We start from the raw sequence: 14,421 nt of genomic DNA, 5'->3' as shown, positions 1-14,421 counted from the left end.
ATCATTTTACTTCTTCCTTTCTCATCTCAATGCCTTTTATTTCATTTTATTAATCCATATAACTTCTTAAAATAGCGTCTGTTTGTTTAAATTAGTACTTCCAAGCTGGGCTCAGTGGCACACACCTGTAGTCCCAGCTACTCAGGAGGCTGAGGCAGGAGGATCTCTTGAGCCCAGGAGTAGTTTAAGGCCAGTCTGTGCAACCTAGCAAGACCTCATCTCTAATAATAATAATAATAATAATAATAATAATAATAATAATAGCATTTCCACTGATCTTTGCAGAATCTTTTGAAAAACAAGTTAATGATATCATATAGGGTGTGTGTGTGTGTGTGTGTGTGTGTGTGTGTAGCACCACCAGATCATTTCTCTAGAATAGCTTTGGTTTTACTGCTCTTTCACAAAACAAAGTTTGACAGCATCTGCAAATCCAAAGATATAAGATTTGAAGTCTTTATTTATTTATTTTTTAGATGGAGTTTTGCTCTTGTTGCGCAGGTTGGAGTGCAATGGCACGATCTTGGCTCCCTGCAACCTCCACCTCCTGGGTTCAAGCGATTCTCCTGCCCCAGCCTCCCAAGTAGCTGGGATTACAGGTGCCTGCCACCACTCCCAGCTACTTTTTGTATTTTTAGTAGAGTTGGGGTTTCACCATGTTGGCCAGGCTAGTCTCAAATTCCTAATCTCAGGTGATCCACCTGCCTTAGCCTCCCAAAGTGCTGGGATTACAGTCATGAGCCACCACGCCCGGCCAGTCATCATTTACTATAAAAACAAAATTAATAAGTTCCTCTTTATTTTTGCATACCTTCTTTTTGAAAAGCCCAACTAAAGACAACGAAAGTTCATTAAAGAACAATTATATAGGATGAATCACTGTCTGTGTTAAAATTATAGGGCGTACAAAATAGAATGATTCAGGGTAGTGTTAGCAAAGGGAAATTGCAACCTAGTGATTAAAAAAAAGAAAGAAAAAATGTTTCTTTCAAATGACTTCAGGCCTTTTGCTGGGATTTGTAGTCTCCATATAGTTCATGTCTCATTATCCTTGCTAATAGAGGCAGTGGTACAAATTGCACAGCCATATCTGACATCCAAAAATACATGTGGCTTTGAGATGTATGTTTGGGGTTTGTTTTTTGTTTTGTTTTATTTTTGGTAAATACATACATACATTTAATTTTGTACCGAGTTGGAAGGGGGAAAAATCTGCCTGTCAATCTTTTTGTTCAATTTATTCCTTTTTGTTTGTTTGTTTTGAGATGGAGTTTTGCTTTGTTGCCCAGGCCGGAGTTCAGCGGCGCAGTTTCAGCTCACTGCAACCTCAGCCTCCTGGGCTCAAGCGATTCTCCTGCCTCAGCCTCCCAAGTAGCTGGGACTACAGGCACCCACCACCCAGCTAATTTTTGTATTTTTAGTAGAGATGGGGTTTTACCATGTTGGCCAGGCTGGTCTCAAACTCCTGACCTCAAGTGATCTGCCCGCCTTGGTCTCCCAAAGTGCTGGGATTACAGGCGTGAGCCACTGCACCCGGCCTCAAATTTATTCTTATTTTTTATTTTTTGAGATGGAGTTTCGCTTTGTCACCCAGGCTGGAGTACAGTGGCGCGATCTCAGCCCCCTGCAATCTCTGCCTCCTGGGTGCATGTGATTCTCCTGCCTCAGCTCCCCAAGTAGCTGGGATTACAGGCACGTGCCAACATGTCTGACTAATTTTTGTATTTTTATTTTATTTTATTTATTTATTTATTATACTTCAAGTTCTAGGGTACATGTGCACAACGTGCAGGTTTGAGACATAGGTATATATGTGCCATGGTGGTTTGCTGCACCCATCAACTCATCATTTACATTAGGTATATCTCCTAATGCTATCCCTCCCCCAGCCCCCGACCCTGCAACAGGCCCCAGTGTGTGATGTTCCCCTTCCTGTGTCCAAGTGATCTCATTGTTCAGTTCCCACCTATGAGTGAGAACATGCGGTGTTTGGTTTTCTGTCCTTGTGATAGTTTGCTCAGAATGATGGTTTCCATCTTTATCCATGTCCCTGCAAAGGACATGGTTTGCATATGTTGAACCAGCCTTGCATCCTAGGGATGAAGCTGACTTGATCATGGTGGATAAGCTTTTTGATGTGCTGCTGGATTTGGTTTGCCAGTATTTTATTGAGGATTTTCCCATTGATGTTCATCAGGGATATTGGTCTAAAATTCTCTTTTTTTGTTGTGTCTCTGCCAGGCTTTGGTATCAGGGTGATGTTGGCCTCATAAAATGAGTTAGGGAGGATTCCCTCTTTTTCTATTGATTGGAATAGTTTCAGAAGGAATGGTACCAGCTCCTTTTTGTACCTCTGGTAGAATTTGGCTGTGAATCCGTCTGGTCCTGGACTTTTTTTTGGTTGGTAGGCTGTTAATTATTGCCTGAATTTCAGAGCCTGTTATTGGTCTATTCAGAGATTCAGCTTCTTCCTGGTTTAGTCTTGGGAGGGTGTATGTGTCCAGGAATTTATCCATTTCTTCTAGATTTTCTAGTTTATTTGTGTAGAGGTGTTTGTAGTATTCTCTGATGGTAGTTTGTATTTCTGTGGGATCGGTGGTATATCCCCGTTATCATTTTTTACTGTGTCTATTTGATTCTTCTCTCTTTTCTTCTTTATTAGTCTTGCTAGCTGTCTATCAATTTTGTTGATCTTTTCAAAAAACCGGCTCCTAGATTCATTGATTTTTTGAAGGGTTTTTTTTGTGTCTCTATCTCTTTCAGTTCTGCTCTGATCTTAGTTATTTCTTGCCTTCTGCTAGCTTTTGAATTTGTTTGCTCTTGCTTCTCTAGTTCTTTTAATTGTGATGTTAGCGTATCAATTTTAGATTTTTCCTACTTTCTCTTGAGGGCATTTAGTGCTATAAATTTCCCTCTATACACTGCTTTAAATGTGTCCCAGAGATTCTGGTATGCTGTGTCTTTGTTCTCATTGGTTTCAAAGAACATCTTTATTTCTGCCTTCATTTTGTTATTTACCCAGTAGTCATTCAGGAGCAGGTTGTTCAGTTTCCATGTAGTTGAGTGGTTTTGAGTGAGTTTCTTAATCCTGAGTTCTAATTTGATTGCACTGTGGTCAATCAAATGAGAGACAGTTTGTTGTGATTTCTGTTCTTTTACATTTGCTGAGGAGTACTTTACTTCCAATTATGTGGTCAATTTTAGAATAAGTGTGATGTGGTGCTGAGAAGAATGTATATTTTGTTGATTTGGGGTGGAGAGTTCTGTAGATGTCTATTAGGTCCACTTGGTGCAGAGCTGAGTTCAGGTCCTGGATATCCTTGTTAACCTTCTGTCTCATTGATCTGTCTAGTATTGACAGTGGGGTGTTAAAGTCTCCCGTTATTATTGTGTGGGAGTCCAGGTCTCTTTGTAGGTCTCTAAGGACTTGCTTTATGAATCTGGGTGCTCCTGTATTGGGTGCATATATATTTAGGATAGTTAGCTCTTCTTGTTGAATTGATCCCTTTACCATTATGTAATGGCCTTCTTTGTCTCTTTTTATCTTTGTTGGTTTAAAGTCTGTTTTATCAGAGACTAGGGTTGCAACCACTGCTTTTTTTTGTTTTCCATTTCCTTGGTAGATCTTCCTCCGTCCCTTTATTTTGAGCCCATGTGTGTCTTTGCACATGAGATGGGTCTCCTGAATACAGCACACTGATGCATCTTGATTCTTTATCCAATTTGCCAGTCTGTATCTTTTAATTGGGGCATTTAGCCCATTTACATTTAAGGTTAATATTGCTATGTGTGAATTTGATTCTGTCATTATGATGTTCGCTGGTTATTTTGCCCATTAATTGATGCAGTTTCTTCATAGCATCGATGGTCTTTGCAATTTGGCCTGTTTTTGCAGTGGCTGGTATCGGTTGTTTCTTTCCATGTTTAGTGCTTCCTTCAGGAGCTCTAATAAGGCAGGCTTGGTGGTGACAAAATCTCTCAGCATTTGCTTGTTTGTAAAGGATTTTATTTCTCCTTCACTTATGAAGCTTAGTTTGGCTGGATATGAAATTCTGGGTTGAAAATTATTTTCTTTAAGAATGTTGAATATTGGCTCCCACTCTCTTCTGGCTTGTAGGGTTTCTGCTGAGACATCTGCTGTTAGTCTGATGGGCTTCCCTTTGTGGGTAACTCGACCTTTCTCTCTGCTGCTCTTAACACTTTTTCCTTCATTTCAACCTTGGTGAATCTGACAACTGTGTCTTGGGGTTGCTCTTCTCAAGGAGTATCTTTGTGGTGTTCTCTGTATTTCCTGAATTTGAATGTTGGCCTGCCTTGCTAGGTTGGGGAAGTTCTCCTGGATAATATCCTGAAGAGTGTTTTCCAGCTTTGTTCCATTCTCCCCATCACTTTCAGGTACATCAATCAAATGTAGATTTGGTCTTTGCACATAGTCCCATATTTCTTGGAGGCTTTGTTCATTTCTTTTAACTCTGTTTTCTCTAACCTTGTCTTCTCGCTTTATTTCATTAATTTGATCTTCAATCACTGATACCCTTTCTTCCACTTGATCGAATCAGCCATTAAAGCTTGTGCATGCGTCATGAAGTTCTCATGCCATGGTTTTCAGCTCCATCAGGTTATTTAAGGTCTTCTCTACACTGTTTATTCTAATTAGCCATTCGTCTAATCTTTTTTCAAGGTTTTTAGCTTCCTCGCGATGGGTTTGGACATCCTTTAGCTCAGAGAAGTTTGTTATTACTGACCTTCTGAAGCCTACTTCTGTCAACTCATCAAAGTCATTCTCCGTCTAGCTTTGTTCCGTTGCTGGCGAGGAGCTGCGATCCTTTGGAGGAGAAGAGGCACTCTGATTTTTAGAATTTTCAGCTTTTCTGCTCTGGTTTCTCCCCATCTTTGTGGTTTCATCTACCTTTGGTCTTTGATGTTGGTGACCTACAGCTGGGGTTTTGGTGTGGACGTCCTTTTTGTTGATGTTGATGCTATTCCTTTCTGTTTGTTAGTTTTCCTTCTAACAGTCAGGTCCCTCAGCTGCAGGTCTGTTGGAGTTTGCTGGAGGTCCACTCCAGACCCTGTTTGCCTGGGTATCACCAGTGGAGGCTGCAGAACAGCAAATATTGCTGCTTGATCCTTCCTCTGGAAGCGTCCTCCCAGAGAGGCAGCCGCCTGTATGAGGTGTCTGTCGGCCCCTACTGGGAGTTGTCTCCCAGTTAGGCTACACAGGGGTCAGGGACCCACTTGAGGAGGCAGTCTGTCTGTTCTCAGAGCTCAGATGCCATCCTGGGAGAACAACTGCTCTCTTCAGAGCTGTCAGACAGGGACATTTAAGTCAGCAGAAATTTCTGCTGGCTTTTGTTCAGCTATGCCCTGCCCATAGAGGTGGAGTCTAGAGGCTATAGGCCTGTTGAGCTGTGGTGGGCTGCACCCAGTTTGAGCTTCCCAGCTGCTTTGTTTACCTAATCAAGCCTCAGCAATGGCAGATGCCCCTCCCCCAGCCAGGCTGCTGTCTTGCAAATCAATCTCAGACTGCTGCGCTAGCAGTGAGCAAGGCTCCGTGGGCATGGGAACCTCCAAGCCAGGCACAGGAGAGAATCACCTTGCCTACTGGTTGCTAAGACCTTGGGAACAACACAGTATTTGGGTGGGAGTGTCCCATTTTTCCAGGTAGTCTGTCATGGCTTCCCTTGGCTAGGAAAGAGAAATCCCCTGACCCCTTGTGCTTCCCAGGTGAGGCGATGCCCCACCCTGCTTCGACTCACTCTCCGTGGGCTGCACCCACTGTCCAACCAGTCCCAATGAGATGAACCAGATACTTCAATTGTAAATGCAGAAATCACCCATCTTCTGTGTCGATCACACTGGGACCTGCAGACCGGAGCTGTTCCTATTTGGCCATCTTGGAACGCCCCTCTCAATTTTTGTATTTTTTAGTAGAGATGGGGATTCACCATATTGGGCAGATCACAAGGTCAGGAGATCGAGACCATCCTGGCTAACAAGGTGAAACCCTGTCTCTACTGAAAATACAAAAATTTTTGAGATGGAGTCTCACTCTATTGCCCAGGCTGGAGTGTAGTGGCATGATCTTGGCTCACTGCAAGCACCGCCTCCTGGGTTCATGCCATTCTCCTGCCTCAGCCTCCCAAGTAGCTGGGATTACAGGCACCCGCCACCACGCCCAGCTAAATTTTGTATTTTTAGTAGAGATGGGGTTTCACCATGTTAGCCAGGATGGTCTCAATCTCCTGACCTCGTGATCTGCCTGCCTCAACCTCCCAAAGTGCTGGGATTACAGGCGTGAGCCACCATGTCTGGCCAGATAGTTAGGTTTCTAAAAGAAAAAAAATTAGGCTGTTAACAGATAGATACATTTTCTTTTTCTTTTTTACATTTATTGTTTATTTTAAAAAACAGAGATGGGGTCTCACTGTTGACCACGCTGGTCTTGAGCTCCTGGTCTCACAGGATCCTTCTGCCTTGGCCTCCCAAAGTGCTAGGATTATAGTGGTTGGTATTGTCATAGTTAAATTCACATTTTTTGTTTGCTTTTATTTTTGTAGACTACATATGGGTGGGTTTTTTCTTTTTTCTTTTTGAGACAGAGTCTTTGTCACCTAGACTGGAGTGCAGTGATGTGATCTCAGCTCACTGAAACCTCTGCCTCCTGGGTTCCAGTGATTCTCCTGCCCCAGCCTCCCCAGTAGCTGGGATTACAGGCGTGTGCCACGACACCTGGCTAATTTTTGTATATTTAGTAAAGACAGGGTTTTACCACATTGGCCAGGCTGGTTATGAACTCCTGACCTCAAGTGATCCACCTGCCTTAGCCTCCCAAAGTGCTGGGATTACAGGGGCCCAGCCTCATATGGGTAATTTTTAATTCTTGGTTGCTGTAGTGGGTTAAGTGGTGGCCCCCAAAAGGATATGTCTACATCTTAGTCCTCAGAACCTGTGATTGTGACCTTGTTGGACACAGGGTCTTTGCAGATATAATTAAGTTAAGGTCCTTGAGATGAGATCATCCTAGATTATCCAGCTGGGCTCTAAGTCAGGCATGATTACAGGCATGAGCCACTATGCCCAGCCAATAGATGTTTATTAATTGAATTACTCTTCAAATATTCAGGAGCTCAAAAAAATAGGCACTATCAGCTGGGCTCTTTGGCTCACACCTGTAATCCCAGCACTTTGGGAGGCCAAGGTGGGCTGATCTTGAAGTCAGGAGATTGAGACCATCCTGGCCAACATGGTGAAACCCTGTCTCTACTAAAAATACAAAAATTAGCTGGGTGCAGTGGCAGCGGGCACCTGTAATCTCAGCTACTCAGGAGGCTGAGGCAGGAGAATCGCTTGAACCAGGGAGTCGGAGATTGCAGTGAGCCAAGATCACACCACTGCACTCCAGCCTGGTGACAGAGCAAGACTCCATCTCAAAACAAACAAACAAACAAACAAAATAGGTACTTTCCTTGATTCCTTAGTCTCACTCACATATTTACTTCTTCAATAAATCCTTGACTTTACCTCCAGAACATACCCTGCATCTGCCTCCTTTTCTCGCTCTCCTACCACAGCCCTCGCCTCTTTACTGACTGTGGCTTTACACAGGGCTACCTATGCCATGGCCCCTGTATACTCTCTGAGTTCATAAAATATCGTTTTTTTCCCAGTTCACTCCACTCCACATTGTTCTTTTTACATTCCAAATACACCAAGCTTACTGAAGGCCTTAGCTATTGGAGTTAGTTAAGGCCTTTGTATCGGTTGTTTCTACCTCAAGCGCTCTTGCCTGGGATCTCCATGTATTTAGCTCCTTGTAACTTAGGTCTGGTATAAGTCATTTCCTCGGGAAGACCTTTTCATTCTAAAGTAGTTCCATCATCCTGTATCATATTATCCTATTTTTTATAGCATTTATCACTCCCTGATATTTTCTCAGGTTTATGTGTTTGCTTATTATTTGTTGCACCTTACTAGAATGCTTATCTGTCTTGCTCATGGATGTATTCCATGAGCCTAGAACAACACTTGGGATAGAGGAAGAACTCAATAATTATATAATCAACAAATGAATGAGTGAATGAACATATTGATATATCTGAACAAGACATAAACCTCTACCCTTCTACCCTTCCCAGCGGCCCAGGGAACAAACTCATCATGTTCTTCTGTAACCCTCATCCTTGGACTTGACATATGTTTCAACTTCTTCCATGTAAAAGAGGTGATGATAGTAGTAATTTTAACTGTTCACCTGCTGAGGTGTGCACAGAAGACTAGCATGCACTCAGCTAGCCTTTCCAAGTCCTTCCATGCTCCCAGATGTCCCTGTCTCTTACAAGCACTCCTTGGGCTCTGCCCAGGCCTTTGCTTTTAAACCTCCCTCCTCCTGACCCGGACTAGTGATTTTTTCCATTGGTTTGAGTTCTACATGAATGACAGGCCTCTCCTCCTTGCTCCACAGAACAAAGGAATTTTACTGCTGAGATGAATCTTAGAAAAGAGGAAGAAATGTGTAATGGTTAAGAGCAGAGGCTCTGAAGTCAGACTGCCTGAATTTGAATGTCTCCATCATTTACTAGCTGGGTAGCTTTGAGCAGTTTCTGAACTTAGTTTCTGTGTTTATTTTATTTTTATTTTATTTTTTTAATTTTTTTGAGACAGGGTCTCACTCTGTCACCCAGACTGGAGTGCAGTGGTACGATCTTGGCTCACCGCAACCTCTGCTTCCCAGGGTCAAGAGATTCTCATGCCTCAGCCTCCTGAGTAGCTGGGATTACAGGCACATGCCACCACACCTGGCTAATTTTTGTATTTTTAACAGAGATGGGGGTTTCACTATATTGGCCAGGCTGGTCTTGAACTCCTGACCTCAAATGATCGCCCACCTCAGCTTCCCAAAGTGCTAGGATTACAGGCATGAGCCACTGTGCCTGGCCCTCTGTGTTTTTTAAATAAAGATAAAAATAGTTGTCCCTTGGTATCTTCAGGGGTTTGGTTCCAGGACCGCCTCTACCCCCCGACCCTGCCACACACACACAGAGTTACAAAGTCTTTGGGTGCTCAAGTCCCATATGTGAAATGGTTGCATAGTATTTTTGTATATAACCTACACATATCTTTCCATATACTTTATTTCTTTATTTTTAAATCATCATCAAAATATGGAACACTTCACGAATTTGTGTGTCATCCTTGCACAAGGGCCATGCTAATCTTCTCCAAATCATTCCAGTTTGAGTATATGTGCTGCCGGACGAGCACTAGATGCGGGTGACCCTTGAACAGTGAGGGATTAGCTGTTTTCACCCCACACAGTTGAAAATCCTAGGATAACTTTAGACTCCCCAAAAACTTAACTACTAATAGCCCACTGTTGACCAAAAAAGCCTTACTGATAACATACAGTCAATTAACACATAAACTAGTATCTATATATTTTTTATGTATTCACTACATACATTTTTCCTAATTTTTTTGGTACGTCTATGCTGTGTGGTCCATCTATGAGGTTTTCCAAATAGTCATAAGCCTCCAAAAATTTTTCCAACGTAATTTATTGAAAAAAAATCTGCACGTAAGTGGACCTATGCAGTTCAAGCCTGTGTTGTTCCAGGGCCAACTGTACTTTAAATTATCTCAAGATTACATATAATACCTATTACTATGTAAATGCTAAGTAAATAGTTGTTATGCTGTATTTTTAAATTTGTAATAGTTTATTGCTGTGTTGTTACTTTCTACTGGTTTTCTTTTCTTAAATTTTATTTTATTTATTTATTTATTTTTTGAGATGGAGTTTTGCTCTGTCGACCAGGCTGGGCTGGAGTGCAGTGGCTTGATCTCGACTCACTGCAACCTCTGCCTCCCAGATTCAAGCAATCCTCCTGCCTCAGCCTCCCAAGTAGCTGGGATTACAGGTGCCTGCCACCATGCCCAGCTAATTTTTGTATTTTTAGTAGAGAGAGGATTTCGCCATGTTGGCCAGGCTGGTCTTGAACTCCTGACCTCAGGTGATCCACCCGCCTTGGACTCCCAGTGTTGGGATTACAGGCGTGAGCCACTGCACCCGACATTTTCTTAAATATTTTTGATCTGCAGTTGGTTGAATCCATGGGTGTGGAACCTACACATATGAAGGACCAGCTGGACCCACCTCATAGGGTTGTGAGACTAAATCTACATAAAGCACTTAACTTTGTGGCTGTCATGTGGTGAATGATTAGTCAATGTCAGCTGCTTCTATTATGAAGTTGATAATTTAAACAAAATTTAGTGTGGCTCAAGTATTTATTCACCCAAAAGCAATAGGTACTGTGCTAGACACAGGGTTCCACCCTCAAGAAGCTCAGAGTCTAATGGGGGAGAAAGATAAGTGTAGAAGCAGTTCCAGTTGGGTGTGATAAGTGCTAATTAGAATAAGAGGATCTAGGAGCTTAAAAGTGGAGGCCCTAATTTATACCAGTGGTTGGGAAAGAGTGAGGCCAGAGTAGAGACAGGAATACTTTTTATCTGGCTTCTGCTGTGAGTCTCAGCTGTCTTCATTTTTTCCCAAAAGGTTAGAACCTTCAGAAATTGGCACCTTCTAGGCCCTGGCACTGTCTCTTCCTTGGCTATTTTAGAGGTTACAAACCAGTCTTTAGGCATAATTTAGCACAGAATTTTCCAAACAGCATTGTGAAGAACACTGTATACTGCAATATGATGATGGTTCTGTGGATTTAAAAAGAAAAAAAAAAAGTATTCCGTGGTTCAAATAAGTTTGGAAAATGCCAGAGTTATATAGAATTTCTTCCTGCAGCACTCCTGCTGCCAACTTTTTAATATATGAATGTGCATTATTAATCTCCGGAAGAGGGATATAGTTTCCAAATTTGATTTACTCCAGACCATCTTTTAATAACTTACAGAGTTAATGTTCCTTGGAATAATTTGAAAGATCCAGGCAGGTGGCCACTGCAGATTTACTGTATTAGAACATAGTCCAGTTCCTCCAGAGTAAAAAAATGTCACATTTCTTTTTTTTCTTTTTCTTTTTTTCATTTTTTCTGTTTGCCCCTCCTACCATTTGAAAAAAACATCAAATTTAATTAAGGCTATTTCTTTAGTTCTGCATGACCCATGTGAGAATAACAACCATCAGGTAATAATGAAGTGTTTTCAAGAGTTCTAACCATCTGAAGAAAGAAACTTTCTCCATGAAATACTGTGGTCTCCACTATCAGGCATCTCTTTGTTTAGCACTTAAGAAGAACTGGTTCTATTGCTCATTCGTACACACACTGGGCATAAAATTAGATCTATGACCTCTCAGCGGCTGGCTGATTGATTTAAGTGGTCTGCTGAAGAAGGTAATGGAAAATTGAACATGACTCCTTTCCCAATGGCTTCCTATGATGAAAAAGTTAGAAATTATTTGAGCTGGACCTCTAGAGTGAGCTTCAGCCCATATAACTCAGAATATTCCAATTTCTGCCAGGAGAATATCCAGGTACAATAAAGCTCCACTGTAAAGCACCTCAGGATAGTACAGATGCAGTAAACCTGTGGGTTCAGTTACGTCCTCGGTGTACTTTGAACTATAAAATCAGAAAATAATCACACAAATATAGTCCCTGGTCTTTACTATTCACGCCCCTGCACAATTCTACTTACACTGAAAATTATAATTTATGGCACAGTTGGCCTTGATTCTTTGTAGTTATTCTATACGTGCAGTTTACCTTATTATCTGACAAGCCAAAAGAACAAATAATAAAATCTATGGCATAACTCCCACAGGAACTTTCTGCAACCCCAAGTATTTTTTCTGAAGTTTTAGTCACATCTTCAAATGGTCTCAGTTTCTTTTGTCTCTGGAGGGACAAGGATGGCAGAGATGACCTCTGAGAACCTTTGCAGCTTTCAAATTCTTTGAGTCTAATAATTGGAATGAGTAAGGGAGCCTCAAGTCTTTTGTCATTTAGGCTCTAACTGGATTGTTGGGGAAGTCAGAAATTACTGATGGAGTCAGCAATTTCTAGCACACAACAAACTCTTATATTCTGAACAACTGTCTTTAACAGACAAGCTGCCACCCACTCCTGAACTGTAATAATCCGGTAGCACTGTCCTGTCGAGGACTGTGAGGCCATCACACATCTGGAACACTAACAGCAACTCTCATTTCATAGTAGTTTCTCTGTGCCAGGCACAATGCTTAGTGCTTTATGCATGTTATCGCTTTTAATCTTTAAAACCTGAATTATCCTCATTCATCTTCACTTTATGGATGAGGAAAATATCAAATGAAGCCACTTGATCGTGGTTATCCAGCTTAGTGGTGGAAAAGCCAGGATTCAAGCTCAGGTCTCTCTAATTCCCAGTCTGTGTTCTTTCCACATCGTCGTGTTGCCTCTCAGTATACTCCACAATTCTGTTAGAGTCTGAAAAGCTTTGCTGAAGCACAATCCAGAGGGGACTGTGGCTTTACCATTTCAAACCATGCTTCACAGTAGCATTGGGAAGACAGACTCTGGACTTTTTTTTCCCAGTTGCTTTTGGCTAAGAGTTGACCATTCTTAGGGTGAGAATGAAGTCCTTTTGATAAACTATGATGTTTTAGAGATAGTGCCCTTCTCTTGAATATGAAATGTGACCTTTTTTTCCCCTACAATTGTCTGTTCTGTTCAGGTATAGGTTCTACAGCTCAGACACAGACATCCATAGTCCTTACCTTACCATAACAGACTCTTGGAGTTGTCTAATCTAGCTTCTTGTCCTGCATAGGAACGCCTTAGTAGACACATCTGTGATCTTTACCTTTGGAACCATATTACTTTTCACTGAGGAAACCAATACACAAAAGCCTGAAGTCATTTAAATAAAGTCATGTAGCAAGAAAGTTGATATCCTTTTAAGGGATACCACAGACCAGAAAAAGGCATGTATGCTAAGCTGCGCTTTTCTCAACATCAAAATACAGGATATAGATACACCTTCCAATGACCAAGGTGTTCCTCACCACCTCCGCTCATTGGTATACCAGTGCTCTGTTGCACTTTTAGATACTGTTCTAACATCTAGCATTTATTGAGCGTTAACTATATGCAAGAAATTGTGCTGAATATAAATTTTGGTTTTAAGTTCAAACCTGAGTTTGAGTCCCCGCTATTCACTAGTTTTGTGACCTTGAACAAATTCCTTAAGTTCTCAAAGCCTCAGTTTCCAGATCTGTAGAATGGTGATAGTAGAATACTTGTTTCAGGGTTATTGTGAAAATAAAAAGAGATAATACTATATTAATATACTAGGTTGACATTAAAATTGTACCAAACTGCCTGTTCTGGTTTTCAACCCATAGGTGCTGGCTTTCTTCTGCCTGTTTATCTTATTAGGGGGCTGGAAACAACCTATACCAACATGGCAACATCATAAAAAGTTTTTTTTTTTAAATCATCCTTAAAAAAAAAAAAGAAGCACCAGATAAGGCTTACTCTTTGTTCTCTGAGGAAGTGGAATCTACTGCTTTTTTTTAGTCACTTTTGACATTTTTATTAGCTTAGAAGTTCTAAGTTGTTTATACTCATTAATGAGGATTGAAGCTTCTAGGTTCTCCTAAGTTTCATCATTCATCCAAAAATTATTGGTGTCTCTGCCTTCAGAAGCCTTTATTAAAAAAGTTCTCTGTTCCTAGGAATATCTAACCCCTATTGATATGTCTCATATCTTCAGCATTCAAGGGGGAATTCATTGGACTGTAAATTCTCAAAGACTTGAACCATGTTTTCTACAACTTTGTGTGCTATTCAGAGCCTAGAACAACTCTTTATATAAACATATGTTCGTTTATGTTATGTAAATGAATTAATTCTAGACCTTTCCAGATCCTGCAAAGGATGATGAAATACTCTAGTAAGAGCGTAGGGTGAGGGGAAGAGTGTTAGGACTGTAGCACCTTCCCATGTCATTAATTTCCTTTGACTCCTTGAGCAGGTCACTACTCTGACCCTCAGGTTGGAGTTATAAGTATCTCTAAGGGTTCATGCAGATTTGAAATTGTATGATTATAACTAAATCAGCTTTTTACTGAATGAAGTAATGTTTTAAGTGACATGTCATAGCCTAAAATTATTTCCAAATCTATTGCCTCACAGGGACTGTTAGCCCAACTTGTTTATGTGAAATCTTTATGAAAGTGAACTGACTTATAATTGTCAGGTACATTTGAAGTAAGAGCAAGACTTGAATTCCCAAAAGAAGTGTGGCAGTTTTAATTTATTTCCTTGTTAGGAAATGTAAAACTTAATTAGACCTTGGCTAGTTTCCCTGTAAGATCTAATTTATGGAGTTTGGTATAGTAGGTAAAACAGAATGATGGTTCTGTAAAGTGCACTCTGTCAAAAAATGAGTGCAGGCCAGGGACAGTGGCACAACCTTGTAATC

The 14,421-nt window shown here is 41.2% G+C and overlaps 1 protein-coding gene and 1 non-coding gene across 4 annotated transcripts in view; one reads left to right on the top strand and one right to left on the bottom strand.

The window, feature by feature from the left end:
• MICU1 (mitochondrial calcium uptake 1) overlaps positions 1-14,421 on the top strand; it is a 258,934-nt gene that overhangs the window by 225,076 nt on the left and 19,437 nt on the right. The window lies entirely within an intron of this gene.
• LOC112204741 (U6 spliceosomal RNA) lies at positions 9,156-9,261 on the bottom strand. The gene has a single exon (XR_002938391.1). It is a non-coding gene; the product is annotated as a U6 spliceosomal RNA (small nuclear RNA).

This window comes from Pan troglodytes, chromosome 8 (assembly GCF_028858775.2).
Source record: "Pan troglodytes isolate AG18354 chromosome 8, NHGRI_mPanTro3-v2.0_pri, whole genome shotgun sequence".
NCBI lineage: Eukaryota > Metazoa > Chordata > Mammalia > Primates > Hominidae > Pan > Pan troglodytes.
The sequence above is the reverse complement of the archived record's forward strand: the minus strand, read 5'-3'. Positions and strand labels throughout refer to the sequence as shown.